The sequence below is a fragment of the Somniosus microcephalus genome, chromosome 5 (genome assembly GCF_052327205.1).
Source record: "Somniosus microcephalus isolate GS21.2 chromosome 5, FLI_Smic_1.0, whole genome shotgun sequence".
In the NCBI taxonomy this organism is placed as follows: domain Eukaryota; kingdom Metazoa; phylum Chordata; class Chondrichthyes; order Squaliformes; family Somniosidae; genus Somniosus; species Somniosus microcephalus.
The window spans coordinates 198510483-198532962 of record NC_140991.1 but is presented as its reverse complement, the minus strand read 5'-3'; the positions used below and the strand labels follow the sequence as shown (position 1 = coordinate 198532962).

Below are 22480 nucleotides of genomic sequence, written 5' to 3'. Positions count from 1 at the left end.
TTAAGTAGGCCAGGAGGAACAGGAGTGCTTCTTCCCGGTCCCCCAAGCTCCCCCACCATCAAACCCCCCATACAAACCCCCACCCCCCCGGGATCGGCCCTCACCCCAGGGTCAAGGATCGGACCCCCCTGGGGTCAGGGATCATACCCACCTTTGGAGCAGAACCCCCCCCGGGGTCGGGGATCAGAACCCCTTTCAGGCCCGCCTCCCCCCCACCCCAGTCGGAATTGGACCTGCCTGGTCCTGCGGCCTCCTCCAGAGTGCTCCACACTTGACTGGAAGCCAAGCCTGTCAATCAGGCTGACTTCCCTGAGGACCCTGGTGGTGGATTTGTATGGGGGGAGGGTCTGTCAATCAGGTTGACTGGATCTTCTACATGACTTCCAGGCAAGGAGCCTGCCAGACTTCCGGGTGTCTCATCCAAAACTCGGCCCCCCACCCTGCCTGCGCAACCCACCCTAGTAAATATCCATAATCTCCTGGGCAAAATAAAAGGAATAAAAAGCAGGGCAAATAAGGGGGAAAAACCTCTGAAGAATTCCTCTCTGATCCCCTCAGGTGATAACAGCCAGTCCAGTAGATCACATTGACCATGCACACGTTATCTGTTAATACACTTACCTTCTATATACCTTCTGGATTCTTTGCACCTATAATAATAGGGTCTGAAATTCCAATTTCAACCGTACCTCCCTCATCCATCTTGTAAGGCAGTGTGGTCCAATGACCCTCCACTTGAGTGCACAAGCCCCTAGTAAAGTAGATCTTCAGCTCCAATGGGAGACAGAATCCTTTGAAAATAAGGTGCACAATCCCCTCCAGGATCAATTACCTTTGCCTCCAAAAGTTGTGGGGCCTTTCAAAAAGCCTCAGCAGAACTCATGGCAGGTCTCAGCTGGTGAAAATTCTACTGTGGCCTTATAAGGGGGAAATGTACATAATTCCTGGGGTGGCCCAGGAACTCCCCTAGACATGCCCCTTTGTTGTAGACGAGGATGAAGAACCAAAATCTCCTTCCACCCCTCACCTCTAAGAAACGGGGCAGAATCCTGGTGGAACTGTCCATGGGTGGGTGATCCTTCCACTCTTCACCCTTGACCCAGACTGGGATTTTGGGTCTAATGTGTGATTTGAATATGAATTCTACTGAATTTGAAGCTTTATGAACACAAAGTCTGATGTAGGAAAATAGAATCTGAAAGCAGAGCTTAGCTCAGCCATCCAGCTCCACAAATGCTAATTCTAACAGTTCCAGAAATTTCAGTTAAAGTGCCATAACCAAATTTTCAAAAGCAAAGCTTATTCTGTCCACAGATTTGTTCATTCCTCATTTCCAGTGTGCATGGTTTCTAAAGCAATTATCAGAAATCGTAAAACCGCTATTTTTGGTTATTGTTATGTATACTTAAAAAGATGACTTTTACACAGTTGGATCAGCAGTAGTTCGACATTATGACAAAAAAAATATGTATGAAAGATGATCAAGCAGCAGTGATTTAAGTATTCTATTTAGTCTAATAAGAAATGGTCCAAGCTTCCCTCCAGAATTGAACTGTTAAATCTTGATATTCCTCATACAAAAATGAATGGGAGAAATGTTGGCCTAGAAATTGGGGAACACTGGAAACCTGATGGTAACATTGGCGGCCAAGGAGCAGTCGGGAAGCCCACACTTCAGGGCTCAAAATAGGGATTAGCCAAAAAACTGCCTGTTAACAGGCAGTTAATTGGCACTAATCCCCTTCCCGCCTCGAGGAGATGGGACCTGGCATGGGGCGGTAATTGGCCGGGTTGGATTTGTCCTGCTTTTTGTGGACAAGACATACCCGGGCAGTTCTCCACATTGCCGGGTAGCTGCCAGTGTTGTAGCTGTACTGGAACAGCTTGGCTAGAGGCGCAGATAGTTCTGAAGCACATGTTATCAGGACCCATAGCCTTTGCTGTATCCAGTACACTCAGCCATTTCTTGATATCATGTGGGGTGAATAAAATTGGCTGAAGACTGGCTTCTGTGATGGTGGGGACTTCAGGAGGAGGTCGATATGAATCATCCACTCAGCACTTCTGGCTGAAGATGGTTGCAAACGCTTCAGCCTTGTCTTTTGCACGTGTGTGCTGGGCTCCTCCATCATTGAGGATGGGGATGTTCATGGAGCCTCCTCCTCCCGCTAGTTGTCTAATTGTCCACCATCATTCACGACTGGATGTGGCAGAACTGCAGAGCTATGATCTGAGCCGGTGGTTGTGGATTCACTTAGCTCTGTCTATAGCATGCTGATTCTGCACCTGGCATGCTCATCTACACTCCTCATTGAACTAGGGTTGGTCCCCTGGCTTGGTAGAGTGAGGGATATGCCAGGCCATGAGGTTACAGATTTAGAAGGTTAAGGGTGTTTTGATCGAAGTTTTCAAGATATTAATGGGAACAGATAGAGTAGATAGAGGGAAACTATTTCTGCTGGTTGGGGATTCTAGGACTAGGAGGCATTGTCTAAAAATTAGAGCCAGACCTTTCAGGAGTGAAATTAGGAAATACTTCTACACACAAAGGGTGGTAGAAGTTTGAAACTTTCTTCCGCAAATTGCAATTGACTCTAGATCAATTGTTAATTTTAAATCTGAGATTGATAGATTTTTGTTAATCAAAGGTATTAATGGGCCAAAAGCTGGTATATGGAGTTAGGTTGCAGCCATGATCTCATTGAATGGCGGAACAGGCTCCCGGGTCTAAGTGGCCTACTCCTGTTCCTATGTTGCTATGTTCCTAAAATATAGTAGTCAGGTACAAAAAATAATCAAAAGGCTATCGCTAAATTTTTGCTAGACAAGGGTATAAAAGGATATGAGGCCAAGGTGGGTTGATGCAGTTAGGATACAGATCAGCCATGATCACATTGAATGGCGGACCAGGCTCGAGGGGCTGAATGGCCTATTTCTGTTCCTATGTTCCTATAAACAGCAGAAAGCAGAACAGAGTGGAGAACGGCAGTGAGGGGAGTAACAGAGGGGCCAAGGTCGCAGAAGGCACTACCCATATCAGAGGGTCTACAGACAGAGGCTCAGATTCCTTGGCCTATCTGAAGAGTAGTGCATCCGCAGACTCAGATTGACACAGCAGGTGGTCGCAGAGATCTGCAGCTTCCTTCGAGAAGGTCTGCTTCCTGCTGGACCAAGTGGCCACACATTGGCCATCACTGTCAAAGTCACCACTGCCCTCAATTTCTTTGCCTCTGGCTCTTTCCAGTGAGCCACCGGAGACATTGCAAGGTTTTCTCAGTCGGCTGCGCATAAATATATAAGGCAGGTGAAGATTGTGTTGTTTGGCAAAGTGCCGACATGTCAACTGCCCCTGCAATGACAATAGCCAGAATGAGCAGGCACTCGGCCCCTGGCTGGCTTCCCACAGGTATAGGGTGCCGTTGATTGCAATACAAGGACCACCAGATCAACCAAGAGATTTTATCAACTGCATGGGATTTTACGCCATCATGGAATTTTACGCTGGCATGCAGCCACAAGAAGAGGTTCATCTAGGTGTGTGCCAGATTCCCTGATGGTGTCATGATGCATTCATACTGAGGCAGTCCAACATTCCAAACCTCTTTGTACCAGGAAACAGAATTAAGGGCTGGCTCATAGGAGACAAGGGATACCCCCTTCAAACTTGGCTCATGCCACCTGAGAGGAACCCCACAAGTGAGGCACAAGATCGCTACAACAACAGCCACATGGCCACCAGATGTGTCACTGAGCAAGCCATCGGAATGATAAAGATGTGCTTCCGTTTCCTAGATGGGTCTGGAGGCACCATTCAGTACTTGCCAGTGAGGGTATCCAGAATCATATTGGTGTGCTGAGTCCTGCACAACATTGCACAGCACAGAGGATTGCAGGTAGAAGATGACCGAGGCGCTTATCTTCTGATGAGGAAAACATTGAAGAAGAGGAGGAGTAGGAGGGATTTGAAGATGAGGCACCCATCACCAGACCAGCTGTGTACATTGATGCCCGGGATGCCCATATAGCTCAAAGGTTCAGCTAGTGATGACTCACACAGGAACAAATTATAAATGAGATCCTCTGGCTCGCTCCCATCACCAGCACCACCTCCCCATCCCCCCATCTCCCTATGCACTAAACAGTCCTTCAATCACGCATACACCCATTGCACATCCACCCAATGAGTCCCGTCATGTATTGACATTCATCATGGAATAAGTGAAAGGGCGAGTTGGCACTCGGGACACAATAATGGGCAAGACGTGGAAGTGGTGCCAATCAATACATTTTATGTGCCATTATAAAAAAGGGAAACTTACCAACATAACATTTTGGCAAACACTCATATGCATACCATTGGTGAATTACAATTGCTGGAAATTATGCTTCCTAACGCTTCTATGTGATGCATCCCTTGTGGCTTCAGCAGAGATAGAGGCAGGCTGCTCAGATCCTTGCCCTGACTGTTGAGATGCTGTTGGCCGATGACATCTGGGTTTCGGAACCCTTGAGAGCCCCGCCTTAAGACAGCTCCACCTGCACCTGTCCGGGGCAGACTCGGCCATCGGGAGATGAGGCAGCATGTCGTGTACTGGCTGAGAAGGGGGCAGGGGCAATGGGTGAGAGGTGGGAGCACTTTGAGTGGAGTTCCTACTTCCATATTTCCTTTTGACATCATCCATCTCCTGGGCCAGTGCCACATCACTCCTACCACTATGTTGGAGAGCAGCTTGGTGAAGATCAGGGATGTGATGTAAGTCCACGGATAAGGTATCTGTCATCCTGCTTAAGGCAGCAGACATCTCATGCATGGCCGTGGTCATTGCCTGCATGGACTCATTTGAGAGCTGGGCTTGAAGCCAGGCAAACCTCTCTGCCTCTCTACCTCTCTTTCCTCCTTTGAGACGCGCCTGAAAACCTACCTCTTTGACCAAACTTTTGGTCATCTGCTCTAATATCTCCTTTTGTGGCTCGGTGTCAAATTTTGTTTTATAATGCTCATGTGAAGCGCCTTGGGATGTTTTACTACGTTAAAGGCACTATATAAATACAAGTTATTGTTGTTGCTGTTGGAGGTGGCCACTATCTCCATGGCAGACATTCTCACAGCTAACTGTGCAACCAATCAACTACTGTTGGAGTGGCGCAGCGTGGACCAGCAGCGGGGTCGGGGCCCAGGGAAAGTGTGGCTTGGGCCAACAGCGAGGTCGGGAGGACAACAATGCATCCTACGAAACCCAAGAAGAGAGGACCTGTGGGAAGGAGGGAGGAGGACAGTAGCAATATGTTTGTGTGTGTGTGCTAGGCCGATGTAGCAGAGCCTGGTCTCCAATCGTCTTGGATCCCCTTGCCATTGGACCAAGACCTTGCTCTGTCAAGCCCAGTGGTAGCTGGTGTGCAACGGCCACCCCACATTAAAAGAATTCACGCACAGGCATCTTCCACCCTTTAAAATGAAGTTCGGGACCTGGAATGTCAGGACCTTCATGGACAACCCCAACAGTGACAGACCGGAATGCCGTACTGCTATCATTGCCCGGGAGCTCAGACGCTTCGACATTGACATCGCCACCCTAAGTGAGACCCGACGGGCAGGGGAAGGCCAGCTCAAGGAGCAAGGCGGTGGTTACACCTTCTTCTGGAAAGGCAAACCTGAAGAAGAACGGCGCCTCCATGGGGTAGGCTTCGCCATAAAAAATGAACTGGTTGGGCATCTCAGAGACTCCCCTAGTGGTATAAACGAGTGCCTCATGACTCTTCGACTCACCCTAGCCCGGAACCAGTGCGCTACGGTCATCAGTGCGTACGCCCCAACACTGGAAGCCACAGACGACACCAAAGAGGAATTCTACTCCAGCCTCGAACAATCCCTGTCCCGAGTCCCAACGGGCGACAAGCTGATCCTCCTTGGCGACTTTAACGCCAGAGTTGGAAAGGACACAGACCTCTGGGGAGGTGTGATCGGCAGAGAGGGGGTAGGGAAAGCCAACTCCAATGGTACCCTCCTCCTGTTGAAATGCTTAGAACATGGCCTCGTCATAACCAACACCTTGTTCCATCAGAGAGACAAGTACAAGGCTTCATGGCAGCACCCTCATTCCAAGCACTTGCATCTGCTGGACTACTTCATCGTCTGAGTGAGGGACCGCAAGGACGTCCGCATCACTCGTGCCATGACAGGAGCTGATGACTGCTGGACAGACCACCACCAAATCCACTCTGTCATCTCCATCAATGTAGCCCCAAAACACCGGCGGCAACAGAAACAATGCCGCAGGAAAATTAACGCTGGAGCACTCAAAGACCCCGCTAAGAAATCCCTATTCAGCCTGCGCCTCACAAACAACCTGACGACTCCCAGTGATGCAGAGACACAGAGTGTCCACAGCGCCTGGTCTGCACTCAAGGCCTCCATATTCAGCACCTGTGAAGAGACGCTCGGTCACTCGACCAGGAAACACCAAGACTGGTTCGACGAGAATGACCAGGAGATCCAGGAGCAAATAAGCCGCAAGCGCAAGGCATTCCTGATCTGGAAACAGCAACAGAACTCGAGAGCAAGAAAGCAGCTCTACAGAAGCCTGAAGGCCGAGGTCCAACAAAAAACTCGCAACCTAAAGAACAGATGGTGGGTGGAGAAAGCGCAGGAGATCCAGCAGCTAGCCGACAACCACAACGTGTGTGGATTCTTTAGCGCAGTCAAGACCATCTACGGCCCAAGCACCCAAGGCCCTTCCCCCTGTGGGCCAAGAACGGAGAGGTACTCATCAAGGACAGAGAGGCAGTCAGTGCCCGCTGGGAGGAGCACTTCGAAGATCTCCTTAACCATGACTCTGTCCTCAACTGCATCCCACAGCATGCTACCCGCCACCATCTCAGCACAACCCCAGCCCAGCATGAGGTTGAAAAGGCCATCCAACAACTGAAGAACAACAAGGCCTCAGGAGCAGATGGAATCCCCGCCGAGGCACTAAAGCATGGCGGAGAAGCACTACTGGCGCGAATTCATGAACTCATTTCTCTTATCTGGAAGGAGGCGAGCATGCCAGGGGATCTCAGAGACGCCGTAATTGTGACCATCTTCAAGAAAGGTGACAAGTCCGATTGCGGTAATTACAGAGGAGCTTCCCTGCTGTCTGCCACAGGGAAAGTCATCGCAAGAATCCTCCTCAATCGCCTTCTCCCAGTGGACGAAGAACTCCTCCCAGAGTCGCAATGCGGATTCCGCCCACTAAAAGGCACAATGGACATGATCTTCCCCGCACGTCAATTACAAGAGAAATGCAGGGAAAAGCACCAACCACTGTACATAGCCTTCTTTGATCTCACAAAGGCCTTCGACACTGTCAACCGTGAGGGATTATGGAGTGTCCTCCTCAAATTCGGCTGCCCTCAAAAGTTTGTCACTATCCTCCGCCTGCTTCATGACGACATGCAAACCGTGATCCTGACCAACGGTTCTACCACAGACCCAATTCACGTACGAACCAGGGTCAAACAAGGCTGTGTCATCGCACCAACGCTCGATCAGCTCCGATGGACGGGTCACATTGTCCGCATGCCCGATACAAGATTCCCAAAACAAGCGCTCTACTCGGAGCTCCAGCACGGCAAGAGAGCCCCAGGTGGGCAGAGGAAACGCTTCAAGGACACCCTCAAAGCCTCCTTGAAAAAGTGTAACATCCCCACCGACACCTGGGAATCCTTGGCCCAAGACCGTACAAAGTGGAGAAGAAGCATCCGGGAAGGCGCCGAACACCTCGAGTCTCTTCGCCGAGAGCAAGCGGAAGCCAAGCGCAGGCAGCGTAAGGAGCGCATGTCAACTCAAGCACCCCACCCACCCGCCCCTTCAACCACCGTCTGCCCCACCTGTGACGAGACTGTAGGTCCCGCATTGGACTCCTCAGTCACCTGAGAACTCATTTTTAATGTGGAAGCAAGTCATCCTCGGTTCCAAGGGACTGCCTAAGAAGAAGAAGTTAGAGTTTGACATCCTCTCCGCTATTGTGGAGAGTGTGCGTGGCATGTCTGTCAGTGCCTCGCAATGTTGCTGCTGTACTTCTATCATTCTCCTTCTCAACGATAGCCTCCGGGGTTCAGCACCTGTGTCCGGCTGAGCGGAGCGTAGGGAGGATTGCCCCCCCCCCACCACCCCCCCCGCCCGATGCGGACTCTCCACAGCTGTCCCTGCTTGTGCTCTCTTGTGAATTGTGAATCCCCAGGTGAAAACCCAGCTAACTCTCCAACTGGACCCACCAAAGTGTGAGTATTTACATTGGTGCATGGCATTTCGTCTTGTGACGGTGCACCCTCCGAAGGAATAAGATCCTTTGGGGAATCATCCTCTTGTGTCTCCATTGACTCTTGCTCTACACGTGAAGGTCCTGGAAGAGAAAAGAAAGGTGTATGAATTAGCCCTGACAAAGTAACAATCTTGATAATCACCATACTCAGACTTCTCATAACTCAGTCATTGAAGAAATAAAGTCAGCATGTGTGTCAGAGATATTTTTAATTCTGTCATCAGGCACTTGTGATTTTCCAGTCTCTCCATCTCTGATTGACAGGAATGCAGATGTGCCACTTGTCCCCATGGTGTCCTCCTCTGCATCTGTGAGCTGCACAACTTTTGGTGACCTACCTCCAATCCTCTCCCTCTCATTTTGCACTCTCTTCTTCTACACGGGGGGGCGGAAACAGACCTGTGAGCAACTGAAGGTCAGGTATTCACCAGATGGCTGCAGTGCATTCGGTGAGGTTGACTACCAGACAGATGCATCACATTGCCACTCACCACAATCCTTATGCAATGGTGGATGGATACGTGGGGAGGTGATGAAGTGCATAGAAAGTGAAGACTGGATGCTGCTGAAACTTAAGTGGGTATGAGGAGTGATTTGATGCAGTCCGCTTGGCAAACAAAGTTAACCAAACAGCTGTTGTCGAGAAATTACTGGAGTCTATAATTAAGGATAGAGTGACAGAAGACCTTGAAAATTTCCAGCTGATCAGAGAGAGCCAGCATGGATTTGTAAAAGATAGGTCATGCCTGACAAACCTGATTGAATGTTTTGAGGAGGTGACTAAAGTAGTGGACAGGGGAATGTCTATGGATGTTATTTATATGGACTTCCAGAAGGCATTCCAAAGGTAGGAATCTCTGGATTACTCTTGGTGCCTCGCACGAGTGAGGATAGAAATAGGAGGATAGAGCAGATGAATGCGTGGCTGGAGAGATGGTGCAGGAGAGAGGGCTTCAGATTCCTGGGGCATTGGGGCCAGTCCTGGGGGAGGTGGGACCTGTACAGGCCGGACGGGTTGCATCTCAACAGAGCTGGTACCAATATCCTCGCAGGGAGGTTTACTAGTGCAGTTGGGGAGAGTTTAAACTAAGTTGGCAGGGGGATGGCCACCAAGATGCAGCATTAGAAAGGAGAAAAAAAGGGCACAAAGGATTGGGAGAGACGGATAAAGTAAGACATAGTAAGGTATTAGGTGGGGTCAGACAAAGAGAGAACACAGGATGGTCTAAGATAGGTTTACAGTGTATGTATGTGAACGCACGAAGCATAGTAAACAAGGTTGGTGAGCTGCAGGTGCAAATAGCTACATGGGAATATCATGTCGTGGCAATAACGGAGGCCTGGCTCAAAAAAGGGCAGGATTGGGTATTAAATATTCCTGGATATAAGGTGTTCAGGGATGATAGGGAAGGAAAGATAGAAGGTGGTGTGGCAGTATTGGTTAAGGAGAATGTTACAGTGCTGGAGAGAGAGGATGTCCTGGAGAGGTCAAGGACAGAATCTATATGGCTAGAGTTAAGAAATAATAGAGGTGCCATTACACTACTAGGTGTATTCGAGAGGCCACCAACTAGTGGGAAACATATGCAGAGAAATTACAGAGATGCATGAACTATAGAGTAGTGACAATGAGGGACTTCAACTATCCTAATACAGACTGGGATAGTAATAGTGTAAAGGGCAGAGAGGGGCAAGAATTTCTGAAGTGTGTTCAGGAGAACTTTCTTGATCAGTACATTTCAACATTTAGGGAACAGTGATCATAGTATCATAAGGTTTAGATTAACTATGGAAAAGGACAGGGAGCATTCTAGAGTAAAAATACTTAATTGGAGGAAGGCCAATTTCAGTGGGATGAGAACGGATCCGACCTGGATAAACTGGAATCAAAGATTGGCAGGCAAAACTGTAATGGAACAATGGGCTGCCTTTAAAGAGGAAATAGTTCGGGTACAGTCAAGGTACATTCACGCTAGGGGGAAAGGTGGGGCAACTAAAGTCAGAGCTCCCTGGATGACGAAAGAGATAGAGAGTAAGATGATGCAGAAGAAGAGCGCATATGACAGATGTCAGGTCGAGAATACATCTGAGAATCAGGCTAAATATAGTAAGTTCAGAGGAGAAGTGAAACAAAACATAAGAGGGGCAAAGAGAGGGTATGAGAATAGAATGGCAGCTAGCATAAAAGGTAATCCAAAAGTCTTCTATAGGCATATAAATAGTAAATGGGTGTAAGAGGAGGGGTGGGGCCGATTAGGGACCAAATTGGAGATCTACGCGCAGAGGCAGAGGATATGGCTGAGGTGCTAAATGAGTACTTTGCATCTGTCTTCACCAAGGAAGAAGATGCTGCCATAGACATAGTGAAGGATGAGGTAGAGGAAATACTGGATGGGATAAAAATTGATAAAGAGGAGGTACTAGGAAGGCTGACTGTACTTAAAGTAGATAAGTCACCATGACCAGATGGGATGCATTCTAGTACACTGAGGGAAGTGAAGGAAGAAATCGCGGAGGTACTGGCCATAATCTTCCAATCCTCCTTAGAAACGAGGGTGGTGCCAGAGGACTGGAGAATTGCAAATGTTACACCCTTGTTCAATAAAGGGTGTAAAGATAAACCCAACAATTACAGGCCAGTCAGTTTGACCTCGGTAGTGGGGAAGCTTTTAGAAACAATAATCAGGGACAAAATTAACAGTCACTTGGAGAAGTGTGGATTAATTAAGGAAAGCCAGCACGGATTTGTTAAAGGCAAATTGTGTTTAACCAACTTGATCAAGTTTTTGATGAGATAACAGAGAGGGTTGATGAGGGCAAGGTGGTTGACGTGGCGTACATGGATTTCCAAAAGGCGTTCGACAAAGTGCCACATAATAGGCTTGCCAGCAATGTTGAATCCCATGGAATAAAAGGGACAGTGGCAGCATGGATACGAAATTGGCTAAGTGACAGGAAACAGAGTAGTTGTGAAGGGTTGTTTTTCGGACTGGAGGAAGTTATACAGTGGTGTGCCCCAGGGGTCGGTTCTAGGACCACTGCTTTTCTTGATATATATTAATGACTTGGATGTGGGTGTACAGGGCACAATTTCAAAATTTTCAGATGACACAAAACTTGGAAGTATAATCAACAGTGAGGAGGATAGTGATAGACTTCAAGAGGACATTGATAGGCTGGTGGAATGGGTGGACACATGGCAGATGAAATTTACTGCAGAAAAGTGCGAAGTGATACATTGTGGTAGAAAGAATGAGGAGATGAAATATAAACTAAACGGTACAATCCTAAAGCGGGTGCATGAACAGAGAGACCTGGGGGTTATATGTGCACAAATCATTGAAGGTGGCAGGGCCGGTTAAGAAAGCAGTTAAAAAAGCTTATGGGATCCTGGGCTTCATGAATAGTGGTATAGAGGACAAAAGCCTGGAAATTATGATGAACCTGTATAAAACACTGGTTCGGCCTCAACTGGAGTATTGTGTCTAATTATGTGCAGCGCACTTTAGGAAGGATGTGAAGTCCTTAGAGAGGGTGCAGCAAAGATTTATGAGAATGATTCCAGGGATGAGGGACTTCAGTTACATGGATAGACTGGAGAAGCTGGGGTTGTTCTCCTTAGAGCAGAGAAGATTGAGAGGAGATTTGATAGAGGTGTTCAAAATTATGAAGGATCTGGACAGAGTAGCTAGAGAGAAACTGTTCCCATTGGCAGAAGGGTTGAGAACGAAAGAACACAGATTTAAGGTGATTGGCAGAAGAATCAAAGGCGACATTGTAAGAATTCGCAGTAATATACAGTTCTGAAGATCAATTTTGATTAAAGAATCCCTGGGCGATGTGCTTTTAAATTTCCAGGGATAAAAAAAATGGCTGTCACCACATGGCCGAAGACAAAGGACAATGCTTTGTTTACAAAGCAATTGAATGCTATTAGCATTTGTTTGTATATCTAAACTGCAGAAGAGACTTTTGTATCTTGAATGGGATCCATTTAAGAATTGAATGGGTTTTTAAATCACCCAGCACTGGACAGTAGAGCAGTTGTATTTCCCTTTTGTTTCAGCCCAGGGAGCTCCGGAAGGCACATTAACCCAGTCTAACCACTCTGAGTTAGCCAATCATAGCTTTCTCTTGTGTATTGGACCCTTTGGGCGGGGGAATTTTGCACACAGCCCTTGCAGGGCAGAACGGCAGGACCTCACCAGGTATAAAGATAGCTGCTGAGAAGCTATCTCTCTTTTTACTTCGCTGGACCACAGGTGAGCAGGGTGTTCTGACTCCTCGACAAGGCAACCTAGCAGGAGTTTGGGGTGGTGATTTAAGGGAATTGCTAAGATTGTTTAAACAACATTGTAGTCATTTTATCCCTCGTTTTCGCCGTCTGCAACCCCGTTATATAGTTTTACTGTAATTACTGTGTTCGTGTGATATAGTTTATTCTTTTGATTGTAGTTTATTTAGGTAATAAAACTGGATTTTTCTCTCATCCAAACCACTTGTCCTTTTTAATATCATTAATTATAAGTTCCTCCACTCAGAACTGAAGGAGGGGTAGCGATTCGAAACTGTTGTTTGTAAATTGGTTTAGAGTGCAGCAGCAAAAGGCTGCTGACCAGGTAATTGCCAAAAATCAGTTAAAAGATGCCCCCCTTACAACATGAAGAGAAACTTTTTTACTCAGCGAGTGGTTAGGATCTGGAATGCACTGCCTGAAAGGGTGGTGGAGTCAGACTCAATCATGGCTTTCAAAAGGGAGTTGGATAAGTACCTGAAGGAAAAAAATTTGCAGGGCTACAGGGAAAGGGCGGGGGAGTGAGACTAGCTGAAGTGCTCTTGCAGCGAGCCAGCACGGGCTCGACGGGTCGAATGGCCTTCTTCTGTGCTGTAACCATTGTATGATTCTATGACAAGAGACTGTTAACTAAGGTTGAAGCCCATGGAATTGAAGGCAAATTATTGACCTGGTTATAAAATTGGCTGAGCAGCAGGAGACAGAGGGTAGGGATAATGGCCAGGTACTCAAATTGGCAGGATGTGACTAGTGGTGTCCTGCAGGGGTCTGTGTTGGGGCTTCAACTATTCACAATATTTATTAACGACTTAGATGATGGGATAGAAAGCCACATATCCAAATTTGCCGATGACACAAAATAGGCGGCATTGTAGGTAGTTTAGGTGAAAGCATAAAATTACAAAGAAATAGTGATAGATTAAGTGAATGGACAAAACTCTGGCAAATGTATTTCAATGTAGGCAAATGTGAGGTCATCCACTTTGGACCTAAAAAGGATAGAACAGGGTACTTTCTAAATGGTGAAAAGCTAAAAACAGTGGAGGTCCAAAGAGACTTGGGGGTCCAGATACATAGATCATTGAAATGTCATGAACAGGTACAGAAAATAATCAAAAACGTGAATGGAATGCTGGCCTTTATATCTAGAGGACTAGAATACAAGGGGGTAGAAGTTATGCTGCAGCTATACAAAACCCTGGTTAGACCACACCGGGAGTACTGTGAGCAGTTCTGGGCACTACACCTTAGGAAGGATATATTGGCCTTGGAGGGAGTGCAGCGTAGATTTACTAGAATGATACCCGGACTCCAAGGGTTAAATTACGAGGAGAGATTACACATAATGGCCCAGTAATTCCGTTCCAAACGCGTGAGTACGGTCGGGGTACTCACGCGTCTGGCCGGAGGAAATGCCGGTTTTCAGCATGCACAGCGCATGCGGGGAAAACCGGCATTTCCTGTCCTCTGAACGAAGGGGTTCAGAGGCAGAACGCGTGCGACTGCACAGGCAGCGCGTGCGCAGTAAAAGTCGCCGGTTTCATTCATGCTTTCAGTGAGGTTAAGTCCTTACAACTTACACATGAAAAAAGCATGAGTACAGTTGCTCCAGAGGCTGCGGAGGAAGATATATTTTATCGTGGAGCTTCTGAAAGGCAATATTTTTGTTTGGGAAAGGGAGGAAAGTTATTTTAAGAAATGCTGAGGTAAGTTTTAAAGTTTAATTTTTTTTTTTTAAACGGGTTTTCAGTACTGTAGGTAGAAGGAGCAATTGTGGTTGTGTGAATTGAATTTGCTGTGTTTATTAAATGTGAAAATGACTGTTCTAAAATGAATAATGTAACATTTCCAACATTTTTAAGAAAGAAACTTTTCATCAGTAATATATTCTTTTAAGTAGTTATGTATGTATGTCCATATATATTCCTTTACGTATATGTATGTATGTATATATTCCTTTACTTATGTGTATGAATGTATGTATTTAATTATGACTTTCAGAGAAAGTAACTTATTGGAAAATCATCTCGGGCTGTGAAATTGATCAGGCGGGTATGATGTATTACCAAGACGATAACGCGTTTCTCCTGCCATAGGCCGGGGTGATTTTCTAGCCAGTCACTTCATTAAAATTACGTTAACAACTCTTTCCATTTCTTCCTTGCAAGGACGTCTGTGTAAGCAGGAGGCCGGTGAGCGAGAAAAATGCCCGGGAACTGCTAGTAGCCAAGACCTTCACGAGCTAGTGGCGCCTTGCACCTCCCCCTCCCCCCGCAAGGCAAAGAAAGGAGCAGACACAATTTAAAGTGAAGCAGTGAACTTTTATTGCATCATAAAACAGTTTTCAGGGTCAGTTTTGATGTAGATAGTTTATAACTTTAAAATGTTAACTAGCTATTTCCTGCTTTTCAAACATTTGTAAACATGAATAGTTCAGAAAAAAATGTGTTAACATTTTAAAGTGACTTTTCTGTTTTCTTAGTGCAATAAAGACATTCAAGGTGGAAACTAGCTATGTTCTAATTTTCAAATAGTTGTTGTAAAAATACTTTGGCTCCAATAAAAGTTGCTAATTTTTTTCAAACTGACTACAGGCTGCACTGTTTAAAGGAAAAGGTTACATATCCTTTCAGTCACAAATAAACATTTCAATGAAAACAGCAAACACAACATTTTACATGTCAATAAAATGAAAAATTTAACAATTGCACGATTTGCCCCCTCGCATCTGCGACTGAGGGTCCAAGGAAGTGCATTGCGCAAGAGGTCATCGTCGTATGTATCCTCACACTGTTCCCTTTCGGGAATTGTATGAAGTGGTGGAAGGATTTCTGGCCACGTTAACGCTCCTTCCGTGACCATAACCATCTTCATACCAGCCATTAGGGTGGTTAGTCCTATGGCGCGAGGGTTTTACGGGCTCCCACAACCCATCTGAGGGGGGGGCCACCCACACCCGCGGACGCAAGTATCCCGCTAGATGTCCACCCAGAATGTATAGTTGGAGCTCCGACTCCACTTGCCGGGACTGTCTGAAGCGGGGTTCGAAACCCTACTCCTTCTGGCCCAGCGGCGGGGATGCTTACCGCTACGCAAAAGGCCCACTCCGCGCAAAAGGTGACACCCATACGTTTCCTGCGCCTTTTCCCTCCCCGTGACTGGAGCCCTATGCTGCCACTTGAAAGACCAAGCTATCATCTGTCCTTTTTGCGGCGCCTTGGACTTCTCATTACCAATGATGAGCAGGCGCTGCGCCTCCACCTCGTTGAGGAGATTGCTGAGGTCATCATCAGTTCAATTGTGAGTTCTTTTAATGCCGTGAATTGTGCTCATTCCAGCCATTTCACATTGCTAATCGGAGTGGGCCTTTGGCGTAGCGGTTGCATCCCCGCCGCTGGGCCAGACGGGGTAGGGTTTCGAACCCCACTCCAGACAGTCCCGGCAAGTGGAGTCGGAGCTCTGGCTCTAAATTCTGGGTTGACATCCAGTGGGATATTTGCGTCCGTGGGTGTGGGTGGCCCCCCCTCGTATAGGTTGTGGGAGCCCGTAAAACCCTCCCGCCATAGGACTAACCACCCTAATGGCTAGTACAAAGATGGTTACGGTCACGGAAGGAGCGTTAATCATGGCCATAAATCCTTCCACCACTTCATACAGTTCCCCAAAGGGAACAGTGTGAAGACACGTATGACGACAACATTGCTAATTAAATAAATGGAATGAAAAAAATGCTTTCAGGGCATTTAAAAGTCTTTAAATTGCTTTAATTCTGTTTAAAACTACTTCAGATTCTTCAAAATAATGTAAACGTTTTTAAAAGTTTATAAAAGTTACCAAAAGCTTCATAAAAATACCCAAAACCTATTTAAAATGCTGCTCTACATGTAAAAATGCTTTGCAGCTTGTGAGAAACATTGGGGGCGTGTCCTATTAAAATGAGACCTCAAGGGGCGTGTCTCACTTGCACTGCGCGCTCCAGGCTTTGCGCTGGCTGCACTCCTGGGCGGCGTGACGCCAGACGCTGCCCGGGAGTCATCATTTTAAAACAGGAATTCCAGGCGTCCCTGAAGCTCAACGGCCGGCGCGTCGGGTAAGTGCACAGCGGGGGCTTGCACGCGTGACAAGCCCCCGATCCTAATTTCTGCTCCATTAAGGTTGTATTCCCTGGAATTTAGAAAGTTAAGGGGTGATTTGATTGAAGTTTTCAAGATAATGGGCCAGTAATTCCGTTCCCAACGCGTGAGTACGGACGGTGTACTCACGCGTGTGGCCGGAGGAATTGCCGGATTCCAGCATGCACAGCGCATGCGCGGGAAACCGGCATTTCCTCTCCATTGAACTAAGGGGTTAAGAGGTCCAACGCGTGTGCGCAGGACTCTGCACGCATGCGTTGAACTTCCTTCGTTTTGACAGGTTTGCGCGTGTGCAAGGGCCTGGACTTTTTTGGAAATGAAAAAAGGAGGCGTAAGTAGTGGATTCTTGAAGGTAAGTGGTCTATTATTTAAAATTATTACATTTTTTCCACAGCTTCATTGTTTTTAAGGACTGTACAGTAAGGTAAGTTTATTTTTAGACCCGAATTCGTAAAAAATTATTTTTCAAAAATTTTATTAATTGTTTTAAATAGTTTTTTAAAGTTATTTATAGTTTATTTAATTATTGGGATGTTTTTTTAAATTTTAATTAAAGTTAAACTAGTCTTTTGGGCGCCCGTACTTTTCATGAGTTTGACAATCTTTACTATCAAACTCATGAATGAGTTTCCCCTCCCCTGATTGGCTGCACAGTGCTCACCTGATCCCAGCCGGCACATCGCACTAACTACACCGCTGGATCAGGTTAGCACATCGCGCCGGCATCGGAACCGGGTCAGGGACAGGAAATGCAAGCAGGCCCGGGCTTCAGATGTCGGCGCGCAGGGTGAGTGCAGATCGGGGGCTTGCACGCGCGGCAAGCCCCCGATCCTAATTTCAGGGCCATTAAGAGGAACAGATAGGGTAGATAGAGAGAAACTATTTCTGCTGCTTGGGGAGTCTAGGACTGCAGGCATGGTCTAAAAATTAGAGCCAGACCTTTCAGGATTGAAATTAGGAAAAACTTTTACACACAAAGGTAGAAGTTTGGAACTCTCTTTCGCAAATGGCAATTGATGCTTGATCAATTGTTAATTTTAAATCTGAGATTGATAGTTTTCTGATAGCTTTAAACAGACAATATAATTTGAAGAAGCCAGACTGAAAATTACCTTTTAAAATTTGACCAAGACAAAGGAAATTTAAATATGTGACTCTTAAACCCGAAAAGCTGTGAAGCAAACACACAGACAAACAAAACAAGATCATTGTATTTGAATTAAATGGCTAGCCCCTCAATTATATAGCTGACCAGACATAATGACCAGGATTTTCAGCTTTGGTGGAGTTCCATGTCAACTTTATTGGGGGCGGGTGTATGCCCGGCCCAATGGCCCATTCTGGACCCTAGCTGATTTTCTGCGATCAAGGTCATTTAAAGATTGCCAGCAGGCTCCTAGCAGGACTTTTGCCAGCCTTTGGGGAACCTACATGTGGGGAGGGGGTAAGAATTAAAAATGACTGTTGCAGGCCTCAATATTGTGTGACCAGTGGCCTTTCAGCTGGCTGGAAAATTGAATGGGCTGTATTTTCCGATCGGAGGCTTCCCGCGTGCGGACGTCTCCGATCTGGAAAAAATCTACGCACTTACCTGAGGGCTCCCAAGATGCGCATAGTTCCGGTGCTGGGCCTCTCCAACTCCAAGTGCGCAGGGCCCACGTATCCCAGAGGCACATGCGGTTCGCAAGCGTCCCTGGGATCACGTGGGCCATGGGGAGCCAATCAAAGAAGGGAATCTCCGTTCATACACTTGAAAGATAGGCCTGTCAAATATACGAATGGAGATCAATGAAAAAACATAGTAAAACTTAAAATAAACTTTAAAAAAATAATCACCTTTTTAAAATTAGTTGAAATTACAATAAATTAAATATTTTAAACAAAAATTACATTTTTTGAAAAAAATAATTAAAGTTTTTTACGGGGTTAAAAATAAACTTAACTTTTTTTAAAAGTATTTTTAAATGATGAATGACTGAAATTTTTTTAAAAATTCTTTTCAACTCTTTTCCTGGTAAAAGCAAGCCTGATGCCTGCTTTTACCAGGCGTAAGAATTGTAAGTGTTTTCTGCGGGCGGAGGGTCTCCAGGAAGCGGAACTATCCACCCGCAGAGGCCCTTCTCCAGGGCAGCTGGAGGATCTGTCAAGACCATTCTTGACAGATCGGAAATGCCGGTTTTCAGCACATAGAAACATAGAAACATAGAAGATAGGAGCAGGAGTAGGCCATTCGGCCCCTCGAGCCTGCTCCGCCATTCAATGAGATCATGGCTGATCATCCAAATTCAGTACCCTGTCCCTGCCTTCTCCCCATATCCCTTGAACCCTTTAGCCTTAAGAAATATATCTAACTCCTTCTTGAATATATTTAATGAATTGACCTCCACTGCCTTCTGTGGCAGAGAATTCCACAGGTTCACCACTCTCTGGGTGAAGAAATTCCTCCTCATCTCTGTCCTAAATGGCTTACCCCTTATCCTTAGACTGTGTCCCCTGGTTCTGGACTCCCCGGCCATCGGGAACATCCTTCCTGCATCTAGTCTGTCTAGTCCTGTTAGAATTTTATAAGTTTCAATGAAATCCCCTCTCATTCTTCTAAACTCCAGCGAGTATAAGCCCAATCGACCCAATCTCTCCTCATACGTCATTCCTGCCATCCCAGGTATCAGTCTGGTGAATCTTCGCTGCACTCCCTCCATGGCAAGAACATCCTTCCTCAGATAAGGCGACCAAAACTGCACACAATACTCAAGGTGTGGTCTCACCAAGGCCCTGTACAACTGCAGCAAGACATCCTTGTTCCTGTACTCGAACCCTCTCGCTACGAAGGCCAACATGCCATTTGCCTTCTTAACCGCCTGCTGCACCTGCATGCTTGCCTTCAGTGACTGGTGCACAAGAACACCCAGCTCTCGTTGCACTTCCCCTTCTCCCAATCTATTGCCGTTCAGATAATAATCTGCCTTCCTGTTTTTGCCACCAAAGTGGAGAACGTCGCATTTATTCACATTATACTGCATCTGCCATGCTTCTGCCCAATCACCCAACCTGTCCAAATCATACTGGAGTTTCTCGGCATCCTACTCACAGCACACACGCCCACCCAGCTTTGTGTCGTTTGCAAACTTGGAGATATTGGCCCTGAAATTAGGATCGGGGGCTTGCCGCACGTGCAAGCCCCCGATGTGCACTCACCCTGCGCGCCGACATCTGAAGCCTGGGCCTGCTTGCATTTCCTGTCACAGGCCCGGTTCAGCTGTCGGCGCGCTATGCTTACCTGATCCAGCGACATAGTTAGTGCGATGTGCCGGCTGTGATCAGGTGAGCACTGTGCAGCCAATCAGGGGAGGGGAAACTCATTCATGAGTTTGACAGTAAGAGCTGTCAAACTCATGAAAAGTATGGGCTGCCAAAACACTACTTTAACTTTAAATAAATTTTAAAAAACATCACACTGATTATATTAACTATAAATAAGTTTTTTAAAATGTTTTAAACAATTAATCAATTTTTTGAAAAAAATAAATTTTTAAAAAATAGGGCCTAAAGCTAAACTTACCTTACTGTAAATTCTTTAAAAATAACAAACCTGTGGAAAAAAATTTTCTACATTGTACTAAAAGCCCACTTACCTGAAAAACTAAATACTTACGTCTGGTTTTTCCACGTGGAAAGACCGGAGGCCTTTACACGCGCAAAACACTGGGAAAAAAAAGGAATTTCACTGCGCACGCGCTGCCTGTGCAGTCGCGCGCGCTCTGCCTCTTAACCCCTTGGGTCAGAGGAGAGGAAATGCCGGTTTTCAGCGCATGCGCTGTGCATGCTGAAAACCGGCAATTCCTCCGGGCACACGCGTGAGTACCCCATCCGTACTCACGCGTTGTGCCCGGAATTACTGGGCCATTTACATCTAGTTCCCTCGTCTAGATCATTTATATATATTGTGAATAGCTGGGGTCCTAGGACCGATCCCTGCGGTACCCCACTAGTCACTGCCTGCCACTCGGAAAAAGAGCCGTTTATTCCAACTCTTTGCTTCCTGTCTGCCAACCAGTTCTCTATCCAAGTCAGTACCTTGCCCCCAATCCCATGTGCCTCAACTTTACATGCTAATCTCTTATGTGGGACCTTATCGAAATCCTTCTGAAAGTCCAAATACACCACATCCACTGGTTCTCCCTTATCTATTCTACTAAATACATCCTCAAAAAATTCCAGTAGATTAGTCAAGCATGATTTACCTTTTGTAAATCCATGTTGACTTTGTCCGATCCTGTCACTGTTTTCCAAGTGCTCTGCTATTACATCTTTTATAATGGACTCTAGCATTTTCCCCACTACCGATGTCAGGCTTACCAGTCTATAATTTCCCATTTTCTCTCTGTTAGATCCGTGTATCTTAATGTTGTGTCCTTCAATAATCAGACTGCAGGGAATGATTCAACAGGTGTTTACTGAGTGAGGGTTACTCTAGAACTAACTGTACAGGTCACTACTCAGGGTTTATATACAGGTGTGGTCACTGCCGGTACTACAGTATACAGGAGCTGTAAAAAGTAGTTCTCTCCCTTAAGGTATATATATATACATTACATACATTACAATTCCTCCCCTTTTAGATTAACAGTACCATAATACTCATTTAACAATTAACATTTTTAATATACAATGTTATATGAAAATAGTCCATTCATATATTCAATCTCTGGGGAGGCTTCCTGATTCTTTCCGGATCACGCCTTTCCCGAGTGTCTCGCTCTTGGTGCGGAGGCGATTCTAACACCCTGTCGCCAGTTGATTCATCAGCTTCCAATGCTATTGTATCTGAGGTAGATGCGACCTGTACGTCGGGTTCCTCACCAGGTACGTATGGCCGAGACATGGGGTTGACTCGTTCCTGTGACTCTAGGATCTGGTCGACATGGCATCTCACAATGTTCTCCACAACATCCACTGTGTACATTAGTGGCCCCTGCTGTGTGCATATCGTTCCTGGTTGCCATTTCTCTGTTCGGTAGTCGCGGGCCAAGACTGGTTGCCCTACATTGAAGCTCCTTGTCGGCTTCTCATTGATGTGCAAGAATTGCTTACTCTCAACATCTCTTCGTACATTTGGTCTGAGCAAATCCAGACGAGATCTCAACCTTCGGTTAAAGAACATCATGGCCGGGGCCTGGTTGGTGACTGCATGTGTCGCATTTCTGTAGGCTAACAGGAAATTGTCCACCTTATGCTGCAGTGGAATGTCGTCATCGCACATGGCCTTTACTGCTTTTTTAAAGGTTTGTACAAACCTCTCAGCCAATCCATTTGTGGCTGGATGATACGGGGCGGATGTGTAATGCCTTACCCCATTCCTTTTCATAAATCTTCGAAACTCTTCGGACACAAACTGTGGTCCGTTATCAGAGCAAATCTGCTCTGGCAAGCCGTTCCAGGCAAAAATGGTCCGTAGGACTGCAATAGTTTTCTCCGTGGTGGTGGAGGACATTTTGATCACCTCAGGCCATTTCGAGTGCGCATCCATGGCTATTAAAAACATTGAGTCCATGAATGGACCAGCAAAATCAATATGCACCCGTTGCCATGGAGATGAGGGCCACTCCCATGGGTGTAGAGGGGCATGTGGTGGTGCATTTTGGACCTTCTGGCATCCTGAGCAGCTCTTTGTCAGGTCCTCGATTTGCTGATCGATCCCCAGCCACCACACATAAGCCCTAGCAAGGCTTTTCATTTTCACCCCTCCCAGA

General features: G+C 46.4%; 1 pseudogene; it reads left to right on the top strand.

Annotated features, from left to right (window-relative positions):
* The first annotated feature begins 3470 nt into the window (after positions 1–3470).
* Positions 3471–6618, top strand: LOC147117514 (uncharacterized; annotated as a pseudogene).
* Positions 6619–22480: the final 15862 nt, after the last annotated feature.